General features: G+C 37.7%; 1 protein-coding gene across 2 annotated transcripts in view; it reads right to left on the bottom strand.

Annotated features, from left to right (window-relative positions):
- htr4 (5-hydroxytryptamine receptor 4) overlaps positions 1-11483 on the bottom strand; it is a 99231-nt gene extending 87748 nt beyond the window's left edge. The window contains exon 1 of one of the 2 annotated variants that reach the window (XM_035407861.1): positions 11069-11483. The gene's annotated coding sequence lies outside the window, so the exon portion shown is untranslated. The remainder of the gene's footprint in view (positions 1-11068) is intronic. The other variant, XM_035407860.1, reaches the window with a different exon arrangement.
- Between the last annotated feature and the right edge of the window lie 10325 nt (positions 11484-21808).

Here is a 21808-nt window from a genome sequence, read left to right as displayed (position 1 = left end):
GGGAGAGATAGCACGCTTCAGTTTTTGATGTCGATCTGTGAAGCTCAGATGGAAATTCAGTCTTTTTTGCTTTGTCTACTGGCCACCGTCCTAGCTTCGTGAAACAAATAAGCAAATGTCATTCATCTGAAAAAATTTGCCTAATATAAGACTGGCAGCCACAAAACAACTTCCATGCTAGAATTACAAAAAAAGTATAACATCTCTTTAAGTGAAAGACAAACCACAAACAGAATTCTGTCTAAAAACACTCAAGTAATCAATAGTCTGAATGCAAATCTCCTGAGCTTAGATTAGTGGTAGTGATTTATTTAACTGCCACTGTGACTCATGGCATCTTTAAAGTGTGTTTGCTCACGCCATTAATGGTTTATGGAGAAGGTCCCTGTTCTCAAAAGCACATACCCACAGGAATTTCAGACAAGGAATAGCACTTGTTTTTCCCCATTACCCAGTTGAGCCTCTTAGCACGTGGAACAGATCTTCATTTCAGACAGGGCGCTTCCACTGTGTCTACAGTGCACTAGGTAAAGGTCATGCATTAAACCCATTCTGGATTAAGAACCCGGCTTGCTTTGCAGTTGCCTGGTTTCTTCAGAAAGATCAGACATCATTAATGAGTCATTGACCTTTACGAAGATTAAAGGTGTAATCATATCGATATGTCAATTACGTTTACACAACTGTAGCTGGAAACAGCCACAAGAACAACTTCGCATAACACAAATTCATTAATAAAGACAATCTCCAGGCGCAATCAGAAATGCTGTTATTATTATGGTGTTAGTGTTTTAAAAGCCTTTACCATAGCATATTGTTGAGCGGTGGTGCCAAAAGCTAATCTGTTTTTTCACTATGTATAAGTAGCAATTCCGCTTGCATTTTAATGTGAGGGCCCTGTTTCCTTGAATGCAAAGTTCTTCTACAATATTAATTTTCCAGCGTAATAAAGCTTTCTAAACATGCGCCTCGTTTAGGAAGAGTATCGTGGAACTCTGCCCACAAGTTGCTAATTGATATCTTGCATTTGGTGGTAAAAATGAGGGAAAGTGCAACCACAGTAATTAAAAACAAATATAAAATGTTTTCCTTATAGTACATAAAGTATGTAATAACCAGACAGTGGCATGAAACCAGAGCCAGACAGTGACATGAAAATGGACAATAGCACAGTTTAAGAACTGAGCTGAACCAGAAATAGCTTGACTGAATTATATTGATAAGCTTTTGCCCAGAGAGTGTAGGGAGTTTATAAGATCCTCCGAAACCCAAGGGTTTCCTCCCGTTTCAGTTTGAAATCCCTCAGAGGGCCTCGCTTGTTTGAGTGCTAAGAATCAGGACCAAAATTGGATCCAAGCTAATTCAACATCAGGGGTAAGCTTCATACTACTCAAATTATAAGGGAATGCATCATGAGGAAATGCTTGCTCATTATCTGTTTAAAGTTGCATGCTATACTGGAACTTGGTAAAGACTTGGTTTGTGTTTGTAATGCAATCAACAGCATCAACATAATAATCACTGACATCATTTGGATTAACCCCCCTTGCCATATATATCAGTCAACACCAGGTCAATCAACAAGGACCTAAATGGGTGTCTGACATTCAAACATTTTGTTATTACTATAATGGTCAAGCCGCCTTTAGCATTCAGTTGTGCTAAATGTCCTAAGGCGCTCTAGAAAAGAGCAACTGATAAATTAATGTACAGTAGCACTGTCCAGGATACAGCGTTGTAGGCCCTGACTTCTATGTCATCATCTTTCCGGTCCAGAAGTGTCTGGCTCCAGGATGGTTCACTATGAGCAAAACTCTGCTCCATATGAAAACTCATTGCAATCACTACCTTGAATCAGCCACTGGTATATCCCAGCTTCCCAGGCACCCCCTAACCCTCATCTTGTAAGCAGATGCCATCCTCCACTCTACTGTAGCATCTGACCCATGCTAGGGACACATTCACATAATCCAATTCTAGTCACTAACAGAAGAAAACGCAAGACAGTGCTGCATGGTTTTGTTATTGTTTTTTTTTTTTCCAATTTGTCTATACTGCATTATTCAGATGAAAAAGGTTTGTTTTCGTTGTTCGTCTTCAAAGGCATGTGGTCCAAACAAGAACTGCACATCAAAAGTTAGAATTTATCTTCCCAGTCACGGTGTAACAGTCCACTGCTCTGTTCAGCCCCAGTGTGCTAATGAGAGCACAATGTTAGCGTTGGTCTCCCTGTGCCACAGCTCCAGAGTAGCATTCCAGACACAGTACTGGACAGTTGTTTTGGTTAAAAACAGAATGATCTTAGACCCTGTGTCTGGTTTTCCCACTTCTAAGAAAATGACATTATTAAGAAGTAAATGACAAAAACAGTAAACTTCTGCGGCTCTGTAAAACCTGCAGAAAATTTGTATTACACGTACATCTAACTAGTTCCTTCAATGACATGCTTTAACTTTGATGAACAGGTGGATGAGACATAAGGGCAGCGAGCAGGAAATTATCGGCAGTTTTAAACCATTTTTGTACAAAAATCAGACGCTTATGACAAAACATCTGAATCATTTCAAATTTAACATGATTTATAAATCAGTATTAGTGAACCCAGCCTCTACACTCCAATAAAGAGACTTTATTATTGTTGAAGTCATCACTTTGAAAACAAGCAACATTCTCCAGTATATTAAAAATAATACTTATAAATTCACATGTGTTTATGTTTTTCCAATATCCAGCTGAGTTAATAAAGGAAGACTTTCTTTAAACATGTTTTCCAAGAAATACAATAAACTTGAGGGAGATTCCAAAAATGGGCACACACATCAACGACTGCAGAAAGGTAAACACAGCCAATATTTCAATTTGTGTGTTTAATTTTTAATCATTGCTATTGTTGTGTTATCTATTCATTCCATGACAAATTGGGGAGTTCTTTGGGCTTCTGTAATCTTCAGGAAAATTTCAAGCTAATGGTACATCATTAAATTTCAAAACTGCAGATGATACTTACAGTGGAAGAAAAACACAATCTGGGGAAGCAGATGTTCAGAAATTTTCAAATGTTTATTTTTAATATGGTGAAGAGCTCAGGGATCACCAGGGGAAGACAGGGTGCCATCTCACACAGAGGTAAGGAAGTGCACGCTAGCCACTGCCAGCACATATTACGATGATTTCTCACTTGCCTTGCTTTAGAGTAAATAGTTCACAGTTTGCTGTCTGGTTTTCATAGACTCTTATGTCTAAGTGTTATATTTGGACCTTTGGTTTTTGCAAGGCCAAGGAATTCTGACTTTGCACCTCCTGCCCAAGCATACACAAACCATCCACCCAGGCAGGAAGGAGAAGAGCATGATGGATCAGGGCAGTCTCTGCTGGACTAAATGTATGCAATCCGGTCCCTTCCTAACAGACCTAATAAGTTAAGGTTTGGGGGGAAAGCAAATACAGACGAGATTCATCTCTCCTGCATATCTAGCACTCAGTTCTAATGCATCATACAAATGCTGCTCTAAAAGTACCCTGAAGCAGCACTATAGCCGTGGCATTGCTGTGTGCGCACCAGAACGCAGCATTTACATTGTTTTTTTTTTTTTTTTTTAATTCTGACATAATGTACACTGGCTGAAGCCTGATGACATAATGATGTTTCATTTTTTTTTTTTCTCTTTCATCATTTCCAAAGGATGGCGGAATGAAACTGTATGAATAGAGTGAGACTGAGAAGGGAAATGACGGGCAGACCAAAACCCTGCTTGTTCTGGAAATTAACCAGTTGGCCTGGTTATTGGTTTATGCTGCCACCGCTTCCATTCATCAGACTCCAGTAAAAATTAGGAGCTGTAAAAAGGTAATGGGGGAGGGCAATGAAGGGTAAAACAAAGAGTAGATAAGGCACTCAAGAACTATGCTTTGACTCAACGCCAGCCTGCCATAGCAACTTGCCGATAAACTCCCAGCACACTTTCATTGGTGTATTTCAACAAATTTACATCTTGTTTTTGAGCCCAGTTAACAATACTGATCTGGCCTATAACATGAGGAACTGTCCATGACCCTATTATGAGTGACAGGTATGGCACAGGCCTACGGCTGTAAATCTTGAGGGGCGGAGTCAACTGAGTTTGCGCAAGGTAGGCTGTCCGATGGTAGAGCAACAACACGAGCACTGTAGTCCTGGGCTTGTTCTCTATCTCTATTTTCTCCTGGTTTTGTTTTCTCCTGATTTTTGGCTTTTGGCCCAGCAAGTTTATGTTTCTTAATATCTCTGGATGTACTGTAAACAATCCCAAATGGGCTGCATAGCAAGAATGTGCCTTCCAGGTTACTGACTGTATGCTATGTAACACCAATGTTAAATTAACCTCCTGTGCACATGCTTCTCAAATAATCAATATGATCCACAGATTTCACTCCATTGTTTACCCTTGAGCCCATTTGACAGTATGTAGTAAAACCCAACAGGTTTTCTCAAACATGAGTGACAGATAACGCCTATGGCAGCTGTTGAGAAATCCAGTCCCCAGTACTGAAAACCTCTTAAATATTTCTGTTTCTGCATTTCTACACCCCGCATTCTAAGTCACTCTGGACTAAAGAGTAAAGTCATTCTTCTGTCAGACCGGTCTGACAGTGGGTAATGACTTCCAAACAAACACCAATTAGCAACAAATCACCTACTCTCAGAGACTATCAGTTAACCTGTCGCCATTAGATTCCAGATTTAATGAAACACGTGCTGGGATATGGACTTTCCGTTTGTCATGAGGCTCAGAAAGAATCACATCTCACAGTAATGTCTGAGAGAATGCAAAAGCTTTGAGCCTTTTACTTTATGCTACCCCATCCCCACGCTCAGCTCTCCATGCACTGGCTTTATCGCTGTTATGACCAGCACACCACGCAGCGCAGTGCTCTGGAATGGTCACTGTGATGCAGGAGAAATGCAATAAAGATAATGTATGAGAATGTTGCAGTATAGTGCCTAAATTGAATTCACTCCATCTGGGCTTGCTGACACTCACTGCAAATTGCACGGAAGGGCCATTTCTCTGCTCCTCTCAATGAGATTGGAATTTGCCTTGTGGCGTCCTGTACTGTGCAGTGCCCGTTAATTTGCTTACTGACCTTTACTAAAATGAAACAGTAAAGGTCTTAAAAAGCATGCTTTCTGTATGTTATCAAACTGAAAGTGGCCTGCATGGTTTGGAAAGGAAATAAATATTGTTTGATATATGATTACTATAGCACTCTTAGAATGCGTTCCTTCATATTCTTGTTTTTCACTTGTCCACAGCAAGGTGGGAATTAAGTTCAGACAGACAAATCTAATAAATGTAGTGGAAAAAAATAGACTGATATTATACTCATCACCAAAATCCAAAACAATTAAAAAATAATTCTGAGGATGGTCATGCTTTCTCCACCTGCCAATGTCTGCATGCAATATGTTTCACATGTGCAATGTTTCTAAAAGTGCAGAAACATATAGCTAGGAAAATATATTCTGTAACATTTTTATCAAGAATAATAAATATGGGTGTTTTTTATAAAACTAATTAAATATTCATTTAAAATAAAATTTTTAATGTGTTTCTGTACTCAGGTTCCCTTTGCCTAATATTGCATTTTGTCTAAAAGTCCTGAAACCATACAACGTGACAAATATGCAATAACAGAGGAAATCAGGAAGCACATAATTTTTCATGGCACTGTACAGTAAACAGCAGAAAAAGTTGGGCTCAGCAATCACCTCAATATTCTAGTATATTTAATTATATATTTTTGCAGAACTCAAACAATACAGGGTTACTGTATACCCACAACCCATTTAGAATGAATGCTTAGGGTGAGGTAACATTCTGAATGTGAAAGAATAAGAATACATTGGCTGGAACATTCTGTGAATAACCAATTTAAATGTAAAAATGTCAACTGAATAATCTGATTGCTTAGTCCACTTGGAGTAAATTAGCGGTGTGTGTGCATGCGTGCGTGTGTGTGTGTATGTAAAAAAATGTATTGTGTAAAGAAAGATAATGGGATAAACTCTTTCAAAAGACTTTTCAAATTTCTAGTGATAACAACACCAAAATGAGCTATTTATACCAATGAAATGCGGACGACAGAAATGTCAACCCCTTGTCTTTTGTCAATATGTTTTTGATTCTTTTTAATAGACGTTCAAATGGAAATCATATGTGTTTCAGTCAAACATTCACATTTGGAACTGTTGCCTGCCTTGTAAACACGGTGAATAGGAAAGAATCTAAGAGGTCATGATGTGGGGGGTAAGGTGTCCTGTCTGTATGTTTGTGGGGGGAAAAAAAAAACATGACAGCCATACAACTGGAAAAAAACAGCACTGATCCTTCCAAAAACAAAAGGGCTTTCAGAAAGAAATGCTGAATTGTAGACATTGCCAAATGCCTTGTGGCAGAAATTAATTGGGCACTTATTCACCTCTCAGCAGTGTCTGAATACGAGCCGACAGGACAGAGAGAAGACGCATGGTTCCCTTACATGAAAGCAAGCAAGGCAAAGGTTTGCAGAAGCCAATGAGAGGCCACTGACAAGCTGGCATAAACCTCAGCTGCCTGTGGAATTTAAAAAAGTATTCATTAATGCTACAATCTCTAATGACAGCACGGGTATAAAGGCTCTTAATCTTCCTGCTACTTTTGGGTATTATTGTAGTTTTCCATTTCTCATTTCCTTATGCATCTTCAAACTGCTGATGGGAATAGCTAATTATAGGTATGGGCTCATAAGGATAGGCATTTTATTTGCAAAACAAAATAAAGTGAACTGTGCCCCCTGCCTAATAAAATATCTAAAGATAGCATGGGAGCAGTGTCTGGAAAAATAGATGTCCTTTACTACATACAGTAAACAAAAAATGTACCCTCACTCCTCATATAAAACCCTTGCATTTATCTAATGATCATGAACTACCAAGCAAAGACTTGTGTTACATTATAACCCAGTGCCTCTTCAAAAAAAAAAAAAAAAAAAAAACTGTTTGAACATAGGTCTGGCCAATGTGCCTTTTTTACTGTAACATATGACTCATCGGAAGTTAATCAAAACTGAGAAATGAACTACTTGAGCCTGAATGGGGGCGATAAATCTACTGCAGTTTAGTAACCATAAATTTAATCTGCACTGGTGTGTGTGTGTATTTTATTCAGTGTCCTGTAGGTCAGGTGTTCAAGCTCTCTGGGGCTCGGAAAGTACTGCACTGTGTGTCACCATTATCAAAAGCATGCAAGAAACAAAGTTTGTATTTCTAAAGCTGCTCCAAATTGACTGCTTGATTGAATGGTTTCAAGCTCATCCCAGTATGAACCACTTAAAAGACAGGTGGGCTGTACTGTAAGGTAACGGCTGTTGTAAATATCCTCCTTTCATAGGCCTGAACTTGTAAAAACTATAATGTAGCAGCCTAGCCCCCACACTGACAGACAAGTGACAGTCTCAGTGAGATTTGAAATCACAAATAATGCTAAACTGGATATACCTTAAGGATGTTATGTTGCCACTTTAATCAGTTTAACTGAAAATGTACGTAGGCAGTTCAGATTAGAATTTTGAATATATAATTCATGATATGGTCATTTGCATTTCAATCCCCTTTTGCAGTTCATAAAAATAACTAGGGAATTAAAAATCAGGTTCACTATACTTTTCTCTCATACAATTGCATGTTAATCATTGTTATATGCAACTGCTTGTGATTACTTCCTCTTAATAACTTTTAGACTTTAGATCTTAGAGTCTTGCAACAGACTACGGTTTCAACTGAAGCAAAGTTAGTATGCAAGATAAATTATACTATCAGTCACATTAAAAATAGTATATTGTTTATTTATTTTTCATTATTAGTCCCAGCCTGCACTATATCTGTCTGAATCGGCACTGTTTGAACCACAACTGTGTCTCAGTGAAAAAATTATTCCTGACGTCCAGCGAAAATGTTTCTCTCAATAATCTGTTTGGTCAGTCTGAGATTTGTCCTACATGACCACACAGTCGCAGTCCAATTATGGAAGGATTTTTTTGCATCTACACTTTCCTATCAAAAGAGGGAAGAACACATATTAAATGATACCTAGTTCAATCCACTCAGTCCACTCAGCTCAACCTTGACCCAGCAAAGTCACTTGCTCAACGTGCAATGAAGTGGAAAAGTAAAGCGTGATATTACAAGCAGATCTTTTTAATTTCTTTTTTCTTTTGGGGGGCGGGGGGGGGGGGCGGTAGTCATGGAATAAAATCATTAAGTACCTTTAAGAAGAGGTATTTCTATGACAAACTTTGAACTGATGTACATTTTTTAAATCAGATAACTTCTGAACAGGCTTGGTGTAACAGTAGAAAGAAAACATAATACAGCCATCTATAATTAATTAATTAAGAATGTAAATTATGGATGAGGCTGTTATTTACTTCACGGCTGAACCTCTTGGGATTTTATTTTAATATTATGACCACAAGTCCTTGGCAAAAATAAAGTACCTGCTTCAACCACAATGCATCTATATCCGTTTCCACAGCATTCTTTTGTTCCGACCTCAACAGAATTATTGACATAAAACATCGGATGGGAAAGACATCCAAATGCTTTGTCAGCATTTCCAGATATCTCAGACATCTGGTTTTAGAGTTTATGTTTAATTTGTGAACACGCCACTACAGATGGTTTTAGGACCTGTGTTTCATTTGTGAACACGCCACTCCGGACAGTGTTAGGATGTGTGCAGCCTTTGCAAGCATGCCACTCCAGAGTAAGGATGTGTGTTGCATTTGTGAACATGCCACTCCAGGATGTTTTATCAACGAGCACTGCACCATTGAACAAAAAGCACTAAATGTCCAGTTTTGCTTTGTTTCTGCATGCATACATTTCTATGTGCAACCAGAGAAACTGAAACTGAGTCAAAATGGTCAGTCTCTTGGTTGGTTGCAGAAAAGCAATTCATCTGTGGGTTTTGCGAAGTTTTGAGAAAGGTTGGAAGTTTCAGATGCTCACATTCTGGTTTTTTTTTTTTTTGTTTTTTGGCTTTGTTTGCTCAGTGCCGACACCTAATGCTATCTGAAAGTGGCTCCATATCGATCGGTCCTGTGGAAGCCAGTTCGTGCCGTTCTATTCAACAAAAGCACACATCCCAACTATACCTGGCGCTACAGTATCGAGTGCTTCACCATTGCATAAGCGCCCCGACTCTGACCAGGCCCCACGCCGAGGAGCAGTCGTGAATTCCCCTGGTCTCAGCTAATTCATCAGCTTAGTGCCTTTCCCCAGCCATTCTGCTGAGATATTGATTAAAAATCACATGTGGTTTGTAAACCCAACGCTCGCCAGCTACTCACAGGTCAAATAGCCTGCTGATAAACACAGATTAGCACCTCATCCAGGTAGACCAAAACATCTCATTAGCCATGGCAAAAAGTTAAGTTCTCTCCAGTGACAACGATTGCATGTGACATGCAGTACCTTTCTGCTCTTGAAAAAAAGGTGGGGTAAAAAGCCTCTAATGCATAAATAAATTACTAGAGGTATCAATCACTTTTATTTAGCTTAGCATCATTTGCAATCAGAGTGCAAGCTAGTCATTTGGGATTGACATTTCCCAGAGAGAAAAGAAATTGTTAATATAAAGAAACCAGATTTTTATCTGGACATCAGACACAGTAAGGCAAATCATACCTACAAATAAATGAATTAGTAAGCATGTTACAGTGTTATATGAGCCATAAAATACCAAAATCCTTTCAGTAAGACTCGCAGGTGCGATTTTGTTTCACATCTTTCACATGCTACAAATGAGTACTGCCCATTCAAAATACTAGATTTACACCATAACTATTTAAATCCAGAAGGAGCACATACAGTTCAGTAACATATAAAAAGGCATGTAACAATCATTGAGATCACATACATTGGGACTAGTTATTGTTTTAAAGTCACTTCATGGTAGGCCAATGAGTAGTTATTTATAATTTGGATTTATAATGAAAATCAAAGAAGTTAATTATTTTTGGATTTGCATGCCACAAAACGATAACCGTATTCATGATTTGATACTTGATATTTGAAAATTTGAGTATATGAACTGTTTGAACATAACCATGACAGTCATCACAAGTGTACACACATTAAGTTATTCCTAGATGGGCTAATGCCGAAAACTCTACTGAAATGCCTCTCAACTAATCTAGACATTTTGAAATGTTGTATTTTAATTTAATACAGGAAAGAATAAACTCTTGGACTATATTAAACATGCACAATGCTAAAAGTTGTTATTGAATGCATGGGCCATTTCCATCACTTGTTTAAATTATCCTTATAGTTGCTTGGCAACTGCTTGGCAGTATGAAGTGGTAATATATGTTGAATAAATAATTAAACAATGATTGCTTTATACAACCTGTTGATATTACAATTATACTTGTAATAACTTGTAATGTTATATATCTGACTTTATGTAGTAGAAACTTTTTGAGTATACTGAGCCAACAAAAACATGGTCATATAATGTAATTCAATCAGTAATCATTTTCATTTTACTGAAGAACTAATTGGTGAACCGAATTTAGTCTTAATAAAAATACCACATTATTTAATGTATACGGTTTTTATCATATTTTATACGCTGACAAAATCATTACAGCTCAAATTAAATGTGGTGTTAGTGAGGGCTCAAAGTTGCGCAAATAAAACACTCATAAAACTGCTTCTGAAAAATATGTCTATAGTACTTTACGGTGTATTGACTCTGGTAAGTGGACATTGTTGTCAAAGGTAACAACATAAAAGCACACTTCAGTTTCAATTTCATTGTATTCCGATAGTCAGTTCAATACCACCTTTGGTATTCTTTCAAATAGTTACCGCTAAAGCGTGTTGATTAGTGTTGTGTTTCAGTGTTTCGTTTTGTTCGCATACCCTGAAATGAAGTTTTTTAGACAGGTGAGATAGCAAATCAATGGTGAGATGCTTTAAAATTAACTTATCAGAATAAACGTGAAGCTGTTTCGTTCATGTATAGTAAATGCCATTTCTTACCATTTCTTTGTGGAGACCCCAGGTTTGAATACCATTTTATGATTCCAAATTCCTTATTGGAGAAATCACATCTTCGCGTTCAAAAATAATGCGACTCAGGAAACTGAAGTTTGTTTAGTCCAGGTGTTAATTTAGCGAATATTCGTTATCATGAAGAGGAAGAGGAACCGCGATGCCCGCGCGCAGCCAGACGAAAAGCCTGTGCGCAAAAGAGGACCTTTGAGCGCGTGGAAGGAGACATAGACCGTCCGCTTCTGATAACCCCGTCAAGCTGCACCTTCCAAGTCCCTCCTCTTTTCTCTGACTCAAGTGTCGTTGTGGGCAGGGGCACAGCTAGTTAACACCGGCATGCGGAAAAAACGCTCATTCCTCTAACATGCTTTTAAAGTATATGGCAAGTTAAAGGAAATAGTAGTAAAAATTAAGTCGCCTTTAAGTGCCATGGAAGCAAAACGCAAACACTGTATGAGTCTCCCATGATAATGACGTGCAGTAGGACAAGAGTACAGTCTCGCCGTTGCATGGCTGCATATTTGTTTGATCTGGCTTCTGTTTCTCGTGTGTTCTTTATACCTAAGCAGTCCCCATGGTAATACTATGACTAATATACACACAGTCGCGCAAAGCTATGTTTTCACCCAAATTTCTCCATATTATGCACGATGGAAAGATGCATGTTGTTCGTTTGTTTACACCTCGAGCATTTAGTTGAATAGCTCCTTAAAATTTTAAATATCAGATAACAAGGGAAATTACACAACAAAGAACAAATTTTATTTATTTTCTAAAGTCGTAGGTAGTATTATGGCGGCACTAAGTTGATTATTTCTCTAAATGTGTGAACACATATATATGTACTTTTTAAAAAGTAATAATAATAATAATAATAATAATAATAATTAATCAATATGAACATGCCTGTGTTGGTCATTTAAACATAAACCCTGAGCTGACCAAAGCAGGATGAGTTCCCGAGTCTGGTTCCTTCCAAGGTTTCTTCCTATCTGTTACCAGGGAGTTTTTTCCTTGCCAATGTTGCCTTAGGCTCCTGTGGGCGTTTAGGCCAGGGTTGTCGGTCAAACGTATTGTGACAACTGTTAGTGAAATGTGTCATATAAATACATGTTGATTATTATTATTATTATTATTATTATTATTATTATTATTATTATTATTATTAGCTTAGCAAAACTTTTACCTTGGATAACACTGGTGCTTTGTCCTCAGTAAGAGTAGGAAAAAGGCTTCATCAAATCATTATCAAGTTTGATATAGTGACACTGTAGTATAATGGTTAGAAAGCTGGGCTTGGGTTGAAAACTGAAGAATACCCAGGTCCAAGGTGCTTAACCTACTGTTGCTACAGTATATATCCAGCTGTATATATTGATACAATGTGACAAAGCAAAAGAGTTGTGTAAGTCGCTCTGGATAATCGCAGCTGGTAAATTTCTATAATGTAATTTTTCCGCTTGGCTTCCTCTGCCGAGAACTTATTAATGTTCTGGCTAAGCTTGAAGGCAAGGATTTGTCATATGGTCAAGAGCCCAGAAGAAAACCTGCAGTATGTCCTTTTCCAAATTACTGGAGGATGTGCTCTAATATTTGTAGCAAATAGAGGTGCATGCATGCGCTTTTGGGGATTGCAATGCAATTCCAGTTAATATACACTAGATGCATGTTTTTTGGCCGGACTTTTTTGACTAAATCAATCCTGAAAGGCATGGCTCGCCATTAATGTGTCCTTAGTTGGGTTGTCTCATTTCTTTGATGGTTTGATTTTGGAAAGGTGTATTGATCTAACCCAGCCCCACTCCTCCCTTTTTACTCTTATACACGCCTAAAAAATGAAAAAGCAGAATCCAGCAAGATTATGAGGTAAGAAATGATGTGAGAGCTTTTGCAGTCCCAAATTGCACAGAATTGAAAGATGTTCTTTAGTTATAATACCTCTGAGCAAGCTAGCATGTTCTGTAAAATTCACAGTGACAACCTGATTGTTCTACCACAGCGCTCCACTGCTGGCAAAGAGTGTGTGACCCAATGATTCTGCAGGGACCCGATCACTCACACTCACTCTCTCTCTCTCTCTCTCTCTCACACACACACACACACACACACACACACGCACACGCACAGACACACACAAACACGCACAGACAGAGGGATAGAGTATGCACTGAATATTTTGATTGTTTTAGCTGTATTGTTACCATCCTTTCTCGGAATAATAAAAACTGCACTTCCAGATAATGGTGCAGCTTTTTGAGACATTCATTTGAGAATTCATTCAAATTCAGTAATGCATTACAAGAATCATCCTGACAGCTAAAATGCTATCCTTATCAGAAACCAGTTTCCATATTAATGGACGAATCACCCATTCTCTGCAATTTAAGCTGGAAAACAATGTAATTTCCCATGTGTCCACTAATAAAAATTGCTTAGCAGAGTTTGTTTGTTTTTTAAGAAAGCTTTGAAGAAACAAATTGTCAAGAAATGGGCACTCAAAAATCCAAAGGTAATTCTGGCCTTATTTCCAACCAGAGTTTAATCAGCCGCCAAATTCTGAGGTAAACTGCGAGAGAAACATTTAGGAAGCCTTCAGATAGTCATACCTGTTAAAGGTGTGCTTGGGATTTCATTTCATTGTACTTCAATATAAGGTGCTCCAGAACGTGCAGTGAAAAATTAGTCACGCAATCAACTCGCCTCCTTTTCCAGCATCTTGTCATTATCTTTATAGCACTCCGCTTGAGGAATACAGGTGGAACAAATTACACTTTCAAAAAAGGAATATTTATTAAAGAACTACATAGTGCCCAGTTCATCTGTGGTTATCCGTCTTTTACGGTTCTGAGAATGGGAAACCGTGCAGCCAGCCTATGATGCTTGTGTATATCATTCTCCTGGCATTTAATCATCATGCTCTACAAGTCTCCTTTGTGTGCTCTAAAGCATTTTCATTTTTTGAATTCTTTTCCATTTTGTGAGATTCACACAGATACAGAAAATCTCACTGTAACCAGACAAGTGAACAGCATTTGCAGTCAGTCTTTAAAACCCTTCTCTGAATAGTCGAGGCAGTGAAATTATATTCAAAAGACAGTACTGAGTAGCAGAAAGTATCTGTATTCAGTCTCTCATTTCAGTGAAGACACGTAATTGCCCTACGTTTGTCCACCAGTTTGACCCCTCAATAATGTGCCATGCACAACGCTCCTTCAAAATGACTCTGATATTCATTGCAGAACTCTTTCTAAGAATCAACATCCGCTCTTTTAAGTTTTGCCGCAGTACATGTCCATTCCAGGATGACGTTTCCAAAATCTGCATCTGTGTGTAAACTGAAAGTTTCTAGCAAAGAAAAGAAGCAAAGAGGGCTGTAATAGCTAAGGCTGCTGTTTTTTTCTTACACTTCAGTCCACTAATTTCTCACTTTCTGAGACTCTAATGTGAAAAGAGGGAAAAGCATAAAGGGGCTCTTGAGAGTGTATTTTCTTTCCCTGTGCATTCCTGACTGAAGCCTGGCCTGTATTTAACATCAATCTTTAAATGTAAAATGCAAGGAATTGTTTTACTCTTTTTCAGTGCTGAGTTTGCTGAGTTCAGAGATGTTTTGCATTGATAACCAGGTGAAAGTTGTATGTAACTGACCTGTATTTCTTCATCTCTTTCTTAAACCACATGACCAGATTTCAGGGACCCTTCACAGCATTCCTGATTAAAGGTGTTTCAAAGCCACTTATTTTGTGTCCTGCTAAATTCACACCCACTCCACCCACAGTGGTGACAGAGGTGAAAATAATCACCATAATTCTTTTCTTAAATTTGGTATTTACCATTGTTTCTCTGGAGTAGTACCTGTACCTTACATGAGTGCCATTGCAACTGAAGTACATACTGTCATCTAATACACTCACCTACAGTAAAAGCTAGACTACCATGAGCTATAACTCACCATGTTGATATTCTGTAGTCTGCTGCCTCTTGAATAAAAATTAATGTAGCATAAACCCATACAAACATAGACCATTTAAAGCTGCCCTGTGCCATGTGTTTTGAAGGAAATTGTGTTCCAGCCATAACCAACAAATTAAATAGCCCAAGCTTGAAATTATGAAATTGTGGCTATAGGAGTCAACCATCATTTGCAGTGAGTGCCTGCTTCTGGCCAAGCTAATAAGGAGTCCTGCTTCCTCCTGGAGGCTGGAGCTACCTCATCCGCAACAAGCACCAGAACTGGAATCTAGAGCCATTGTCAGGCTCAACCTCCAACTGAGATTTTGTGCTCACATCAGACAAGCAGCCCAGACAGCAGGAAAGCTGGAAACATTTAAAACCAATCCAGAGATTCCCAGAGTGGTGACACAGGCTCTTCCTCAGTCAATCATGTGAATCACGCTTATTCTACAATGGGAGAAAGGCACTCCATGACTTTACAATTATCCATCCAACAACTTAATTTCACAGTGTAATGTACCAATGTTTAGATTATTTTCAAAGCTTCATATTACATGGTTGTATTAAAGTGTGTTTCTGAGTGTATTAAATATGGCCAGCATGTTTGATTTTAGTGCACTGTGAATCAACCTTGTCACTGATTTCTTTACCCTGCTGTGCATCAGCCATGTCAGCGATTTGTAATCCCCTATAAATCAGTCACATGAGTTGTTTACTTTCTAATTATTCTGCATAAAAAGTAATGAATAAATACATTTCTGCAGTATATAACGCATTCATAGCATTTGCAGATGAAAGGGATTTTCAAGGAAGGAGATAAAACATGACAAATTTCCGAAGTAGCAAAAAAAAAAAGTACTGCCATGTAAAATTGAATTACTCTCTCCAGTTTAGCATTTGAAACTGCTGGTGCATTCATAAGAGTTATAAAAGTGAATAACCTGGAGGCTTTAAGTAAGAGATGATCCCCAAAGAGGTGGTCAGCTATCGGGAAATAATGAACACCGCAGAGGCAAAGAATGTCCCAACGCGAAGCGGAGGACCATCCCATACATACTTGACACCTGAAGTGACCAATCAGAATCGAGCATTCGACAAAGCCATGCAACAATAGTTAATGCCGTATATGGGTTGAACTTCATTGTCTTATGGTCTTGCTGTACAGACTACGGTCTGCAACCCTGTGTGTAATCAGCTCTAGTAACCAGAGAGGGAGGGCTCTATTTGCTCCTGAGGTCAATCAGGGCACAGTATACTGTTAAATAAGAAGGTGAACTTTGGAGAAGCACCTGGTTATGTATGCTTATTCATTTATTAAGCCCATATTCCAGTTTGAGTGCTGTGTTGTTGTTGTTGTTGTTGTTGTTATTATTATTATTATTATTATTATTATTATGTTTTCTTGTCAGCCAGGGTGCATATACTGCATTTTATAGTGCATATTATGCAGAGAGAATACAATATCAGATAATATCATATCATATCATATCATCTTTTTTCCATCTTAAGTAAACAACTTAAAGGTCTGCTGGCACTTCCTCATTTTTGTGCATTACTTTCCATATTTTTTGCATTTAATCCATTTATACAGTCACACATATCCCTATCCACTGTGTTAATACTGGCCATGGGGTCTAAACTAAATCCCACAATTCAAAATGGTTGGTATTTGGAAACATCCCTAAAGCATCTGTATCATTAAAGTGACATGGATCAGTTCTGAGGAGAATAACTATCCAAATGTATAGGCTATTTATGGGTCTTATTATTATGTTATACATCTGTCTCCTATATGGTTTTAGTCGCATTCTGGGATGCTACATGAAGAAGCCCATGACTTAGTGCAGAGGTGCGCATCTTGATTCCTGAAGGTCCGGTGTACATATTCTGACTTTTGTTCCAACCAATTATTCTGTCTAAAATATGTAAACAGCATACGAGAGCAAAATGTTTTCACCCAGGATACATGTGCAGTCTGCAGCTGAAACTCATGACTTTATAGGAAATTTCAGATCAAATAAATGACTGGGCTGATTAAATAGTTGGTATGAAATTCCAAAAAGTACACTCATTGTGCACCCCTGGCTAATTGCATCATATTATAATGAGCACCACGCTTAATTAATTTAGGTGCAGGATGCTTATCTGTAGCTCTGTCTCACTGCAGATAGCAATGCTGCAGTGAAAAAACGTACGCAGCGTATTTGAAAAATTATAATGCTGTAAGTGGACATAAATGTAAATGGATTCTGAAGAAACATAGACCCAGTCATGTGCCCTGCTACCCTCTAGCCATAAAAAAGTCTAGAGGTCTGATGCATTGACCATAGCTTTTATAGCCCCCACAGCTATTTGAGTGGGAATTGCTGCTTGCCCTGTCCATCGTTTTGTCTGTACTATTTGTAAGACCTCACAATTGCCAAATATAGAAAGAAGCTATTCACCTGAATTTAACTGAGCTAATGGGAGAATTACAGTATGTTATTTGCATAATGGGAACAGAATCATTTGTTTACATTTCATTTTATATTGCAGTGTAGCGTTTCTAAAAATTAATGTGATTTAAGAATCATCGACAAAAGCAGGTACCTGAAACTCTCATTCAAAACATTCAGGCATCTATTTCTCATTCTCAGTTTAATATGTTCACGAGGTACTGCAAACATATTGAGCAAATGAATGAAAATTAGCTTCAGCTTCAGATAAAATTATTACTTTGGGCTTATTGTAACAGTCAAGTATCTCAACATAGTGATATTTTAGTAATTCAGGACTAGTTTTTAATGCAGATATATTTATTCAAGCCCCGAAGTTTTTCATTTAATAGGTTCTGTTATCCAGAATTCAGATTTGTATTCATGATCCCATGGTTGTTCCTCAGTGTGTTTCGAACCTGAATGGTTTTATATTTTTAAAATAAAAGGAATTTTACTTTGTGTTACAAGCATTGTACGCCCAGTGCTGGAAAGCAGTAAATAATTACAATGTGACTTTTAAAAAAGAAGTTGCTAGATATGTGGATGTCAATTCAACCTTGTGTCTGTACTGCAAAATGAGTCATTATGAAGTCGCAAGACTAAGCCTCAGCAACCAGTATTTGACAAGCTGAGGAAATTTGTCTTTTTTTAGTTGTGCGAAGCTGTGATGCCTTTCTGGCTCTGTGAAACCATTTCAACCTTTGATACATCATTTGAACACCTTACAGAAGCTTCATTATTTGATATGGAATGACATCAGTAGACTATGATGTGGCACATCAGGGCAGAGGACTCCATACCTGGTCCTGAGTGGCGGGGTTTTGCTGTTTTATCAAAGTTAAACGAGTTTGAACTTTAAAGTCATCAAGCTTTTTATGTAAAGCTTACATGATGCATACAATGTCTGCATGTGTAACTGTAATACTTTATTATTATTACCACAGAAAGTGGTAATAATAATAATAATAATAATAACAACAACAGCAACAACAACCGTTATCGTCATCATCTTCATCATCATCATCCTCATCATCATTTGGTGTCTTAATGCAGCACCCTGGTACCAGTGGGCTCCCTTAGAGAGCCAGTTGCCAATTTGCTGCAGAAATGATGGTTTAAGACGACAAGAAAACAGTTCCCATGGGCAGCTGTGCTCGAGCAGCCAGGCAGAGGTAGCCAGGTGGACTTCATTAATAACTGGCAAGCTAGTTTATTACTGTTGTCAGTCAGTAACTACAGCGCTTTTTATAAGGGTGAGTCATGTTACAAGCCATCTATGAAATTTGTCCACCAGAAACTTAAATGGACCTGCTAGAAGCACCTGTCTGATATTTCGAATGAAAATTAAACATTTGTTAGTGAAGATATGCTTTTGATGAAGAACAATAGACATAATATTATTCCTTGTTTATTTATGTAATCTTGGTTTCATTTGGAATTTCTAATCTCGCATCCAATCAAAACCTCAATGGCATCTTTTTGGAATCAAGCAAACAAACAAAAAATCTTCCCAGATCAATCCATTGCTGATTCACAATCAGATTACCCTTTTCTGAACTGTAGAGTTAAGAAGGTGGTCTGACAGCCATTAATATGTCAACACTCTATTGGACATGAAATAGTAAATATTTTTTCCCCTTTGAATTTAGCAACGGTTGTTTGACTGTTGTTACCATAGTGACAAATGATCTTTTAAATCTGTGTTTAAACCATTGTAGGTATTTTCTTAAAAAATAATTTATACCATTTATTGATACTTTAATGTAAAGAAATGTAATGGCATACACAGTCATACACTGTGTAAAAACCATCTGTGAGATCTAGACTGCCACTGGTTTAATTAGTAGTTTTTAGTTTCGACTAATAATTGTAGATATGAAATGATAAGTAGTCAATTTTAAAAATAAGGCGACCACAATTTAATTACACAATTCCGAAAAATAAAAGATTATAAAACAGGTGTATTTTCACACCACTTTTGAAGTTTCAAACATAGTTTTGAACATCTTTGCAGATACGTTTGTATCTTGGAGGTACTACTATGCTAATAATGAACAGTGCCAAAAATGACCAGTTTGCCGGAGTTCTGCCTTTACAGCATTGACCTCACAGCCTCGTGTCTGCTGTAGTGACGAATGGTGAAGCCATTGCATATTATATTGCATTCTATACCTATGGCATCTATGTGTATGCTGGTAATCATGGAAGTCTAGTGTAATTGTGAAAGATTAACTGTACATGAAGTGTAACACAAAGCGTGAAGGGAGTCCAGTAAAGTGGACTATAAGCAGTAGTAGTTGACTTTCCCTTTAACACATTTAGCTTTCAGATTTAATGCATTTTATGTTCTTGTTAGGAACTACAACTTGGCAAAGAAATGTTCAATGACCAGAGGCAGTAAAACCTACAATGGCACAAAATTCTTGTTTCGCTCTCTGATGATCCGGTTGTAGTGAAAATTTAATAAATTGCCACTAGAGCACATGTCACACCAGTTATTACTCTTGCAATGGCTGGCTGGCTCTCACCAGCAATTTACCACCTACTTCATTTTGAAAGGATTCGCTTGGCACAGAAAGCCAAAACAGCAGACCTCTGCCTCCACAGACGACTGCGAGCAAATCTGCTACCTTGCAAACGATCCTCCAGAAGCTGACATTAGCACTTTATGCTGTCTCTATCAAAACAATGTAATGAACCCTTGGGAGATGACTGGGCACATGTTCAAATTTACAGTGAAATCTAGTAGCATAGGGAGAAGCCATCCTGTTATCCTAAAGGGATTAACACTGCAATTATCCTCTGTATTTTCTCAGTGATCTAGAAATTTAATTAAATTTTTAGCTCTTAAATAACAGAGTAACACTTGATTTTTAAGCATTCTATTAACCTCCTGTGTTAGCATTTATTTAGTAGCAGGGGTATGGCTTGCTTGCATTTTCATCTTCTTAATCCCTGTTTGCTGTGTCACAGGTCGTTCGTCTTGGCTAGTTAATTCCAGATTTAAACTGCGTGTTCGGTGTAAAACAGGAGTTTCAGGGAACCGTTTGATCACTACCTACCCAAATCTACGTTGAAGCATATCTCATTTTGTTTACGTTATGTTCCTATAACCATTACAAAAGCATTATCAGTGTGCAAATAAATTTTGTTTATCGACTTTTTTCCATGGCGGAGTGAAAAGGGGCAGTTGGCATTTCATGATTCAGAGGGCACTCATGCTGTGCCCCCCTGAATCAACGGAGGACATCGGTGACAAGACTGGGCTGCAATTATGACTAAGCATCCTAAATTTGGAGCATAAATAGGGGGATACAGTTTGGTTTAGAAAGTAATCTATAATCACAGAAGGATTTAAACTGCAATGCTGAGAAGTTAAATACAGAGTGGTAACAGCCACATGGATGCGATGTAAAAGCATTATAAAAATCAACACAAAAAGCTGAATTTCAAAGATAAAAGCTAATAAAACATAATTATTAAATAAGTTTTCATTATTATTATTATTATTATTATTATTATTATTATTATTATTAATAATAATGAAAAAACTATTTAGCTTACTAAATAGTTTAGCTTATTACTTCACTTCTAAAACTGCACCCTCGTCCAACAATAATGGTTGTACTTTAAGCTAAAAGAAATAGTCTCTTACTTAAGTTTTATTAAAAATATTATTTCAGTTTTAAAGTATGGTTTTGATTGGTCCATGCAGTTTTTGTGTGTCACAGAGGACATTTTAGACTTGTTTAACAATGATAGGCATGAAGGCATTCAAGGGCTCAAAAAGCAAGAAAATACACTTCAAGTAACTTGAAGACAGCTTGCACAAAGGCAGCATCTTTCCAGAGACTGCATATAAACAAATTCATTTATGGCCTTTATTCACAATTGTAAACATAAAATTCTGTTCTTATATTGTTCTTATATAGGTGTGTTTTAGATAAAGCTGGCCAGGCCAAGGAGCAGTCTACTGCACTGCCTAATATTAGCCCAGCTACTTATATATTAAAATCGAAGCTACAGTTATGTCAGACTATGAAACAGAAGAGGGTTTCAGTTACAGTGCTGAACCTTACTTAAGGACGGTCAAATTTATTGATGAGGAGTTACCGTAGATAGAGGCTGAAGGTGAAATGATATGATTTACCTTTTGAGGACAAATGACCACAGATCTGAGTTGACTCAAGGTAGTCGGAGAAAGAGACATGAAGGCTATTTTTGCATTTTATTTTCCACACATTTTGGAATTGTACAATAACAAGCCATTTTCAGATTTGTTGATGGTTTGAGATTTCGC

Source organism: Anguilla anguilla, chromosome 3 (genome assembly GCF_013347855.1).
Source record: "Anguilla anguilla isolate fAngAng1 chromosome 3, fAngAng1.pri, whole genome shotgun sequence".
NCBI lineage: Eukaryota > Metazoa > Chordata > Actinopteri > Anguilliformes > Anguillidae > Anguilla > Anguilla anguilla.
The sequence above is the reverse complement of the archived record's forward strand: the minus strand, read 5'-3'. Positions and strand labels throughout refer to the sequence as shown.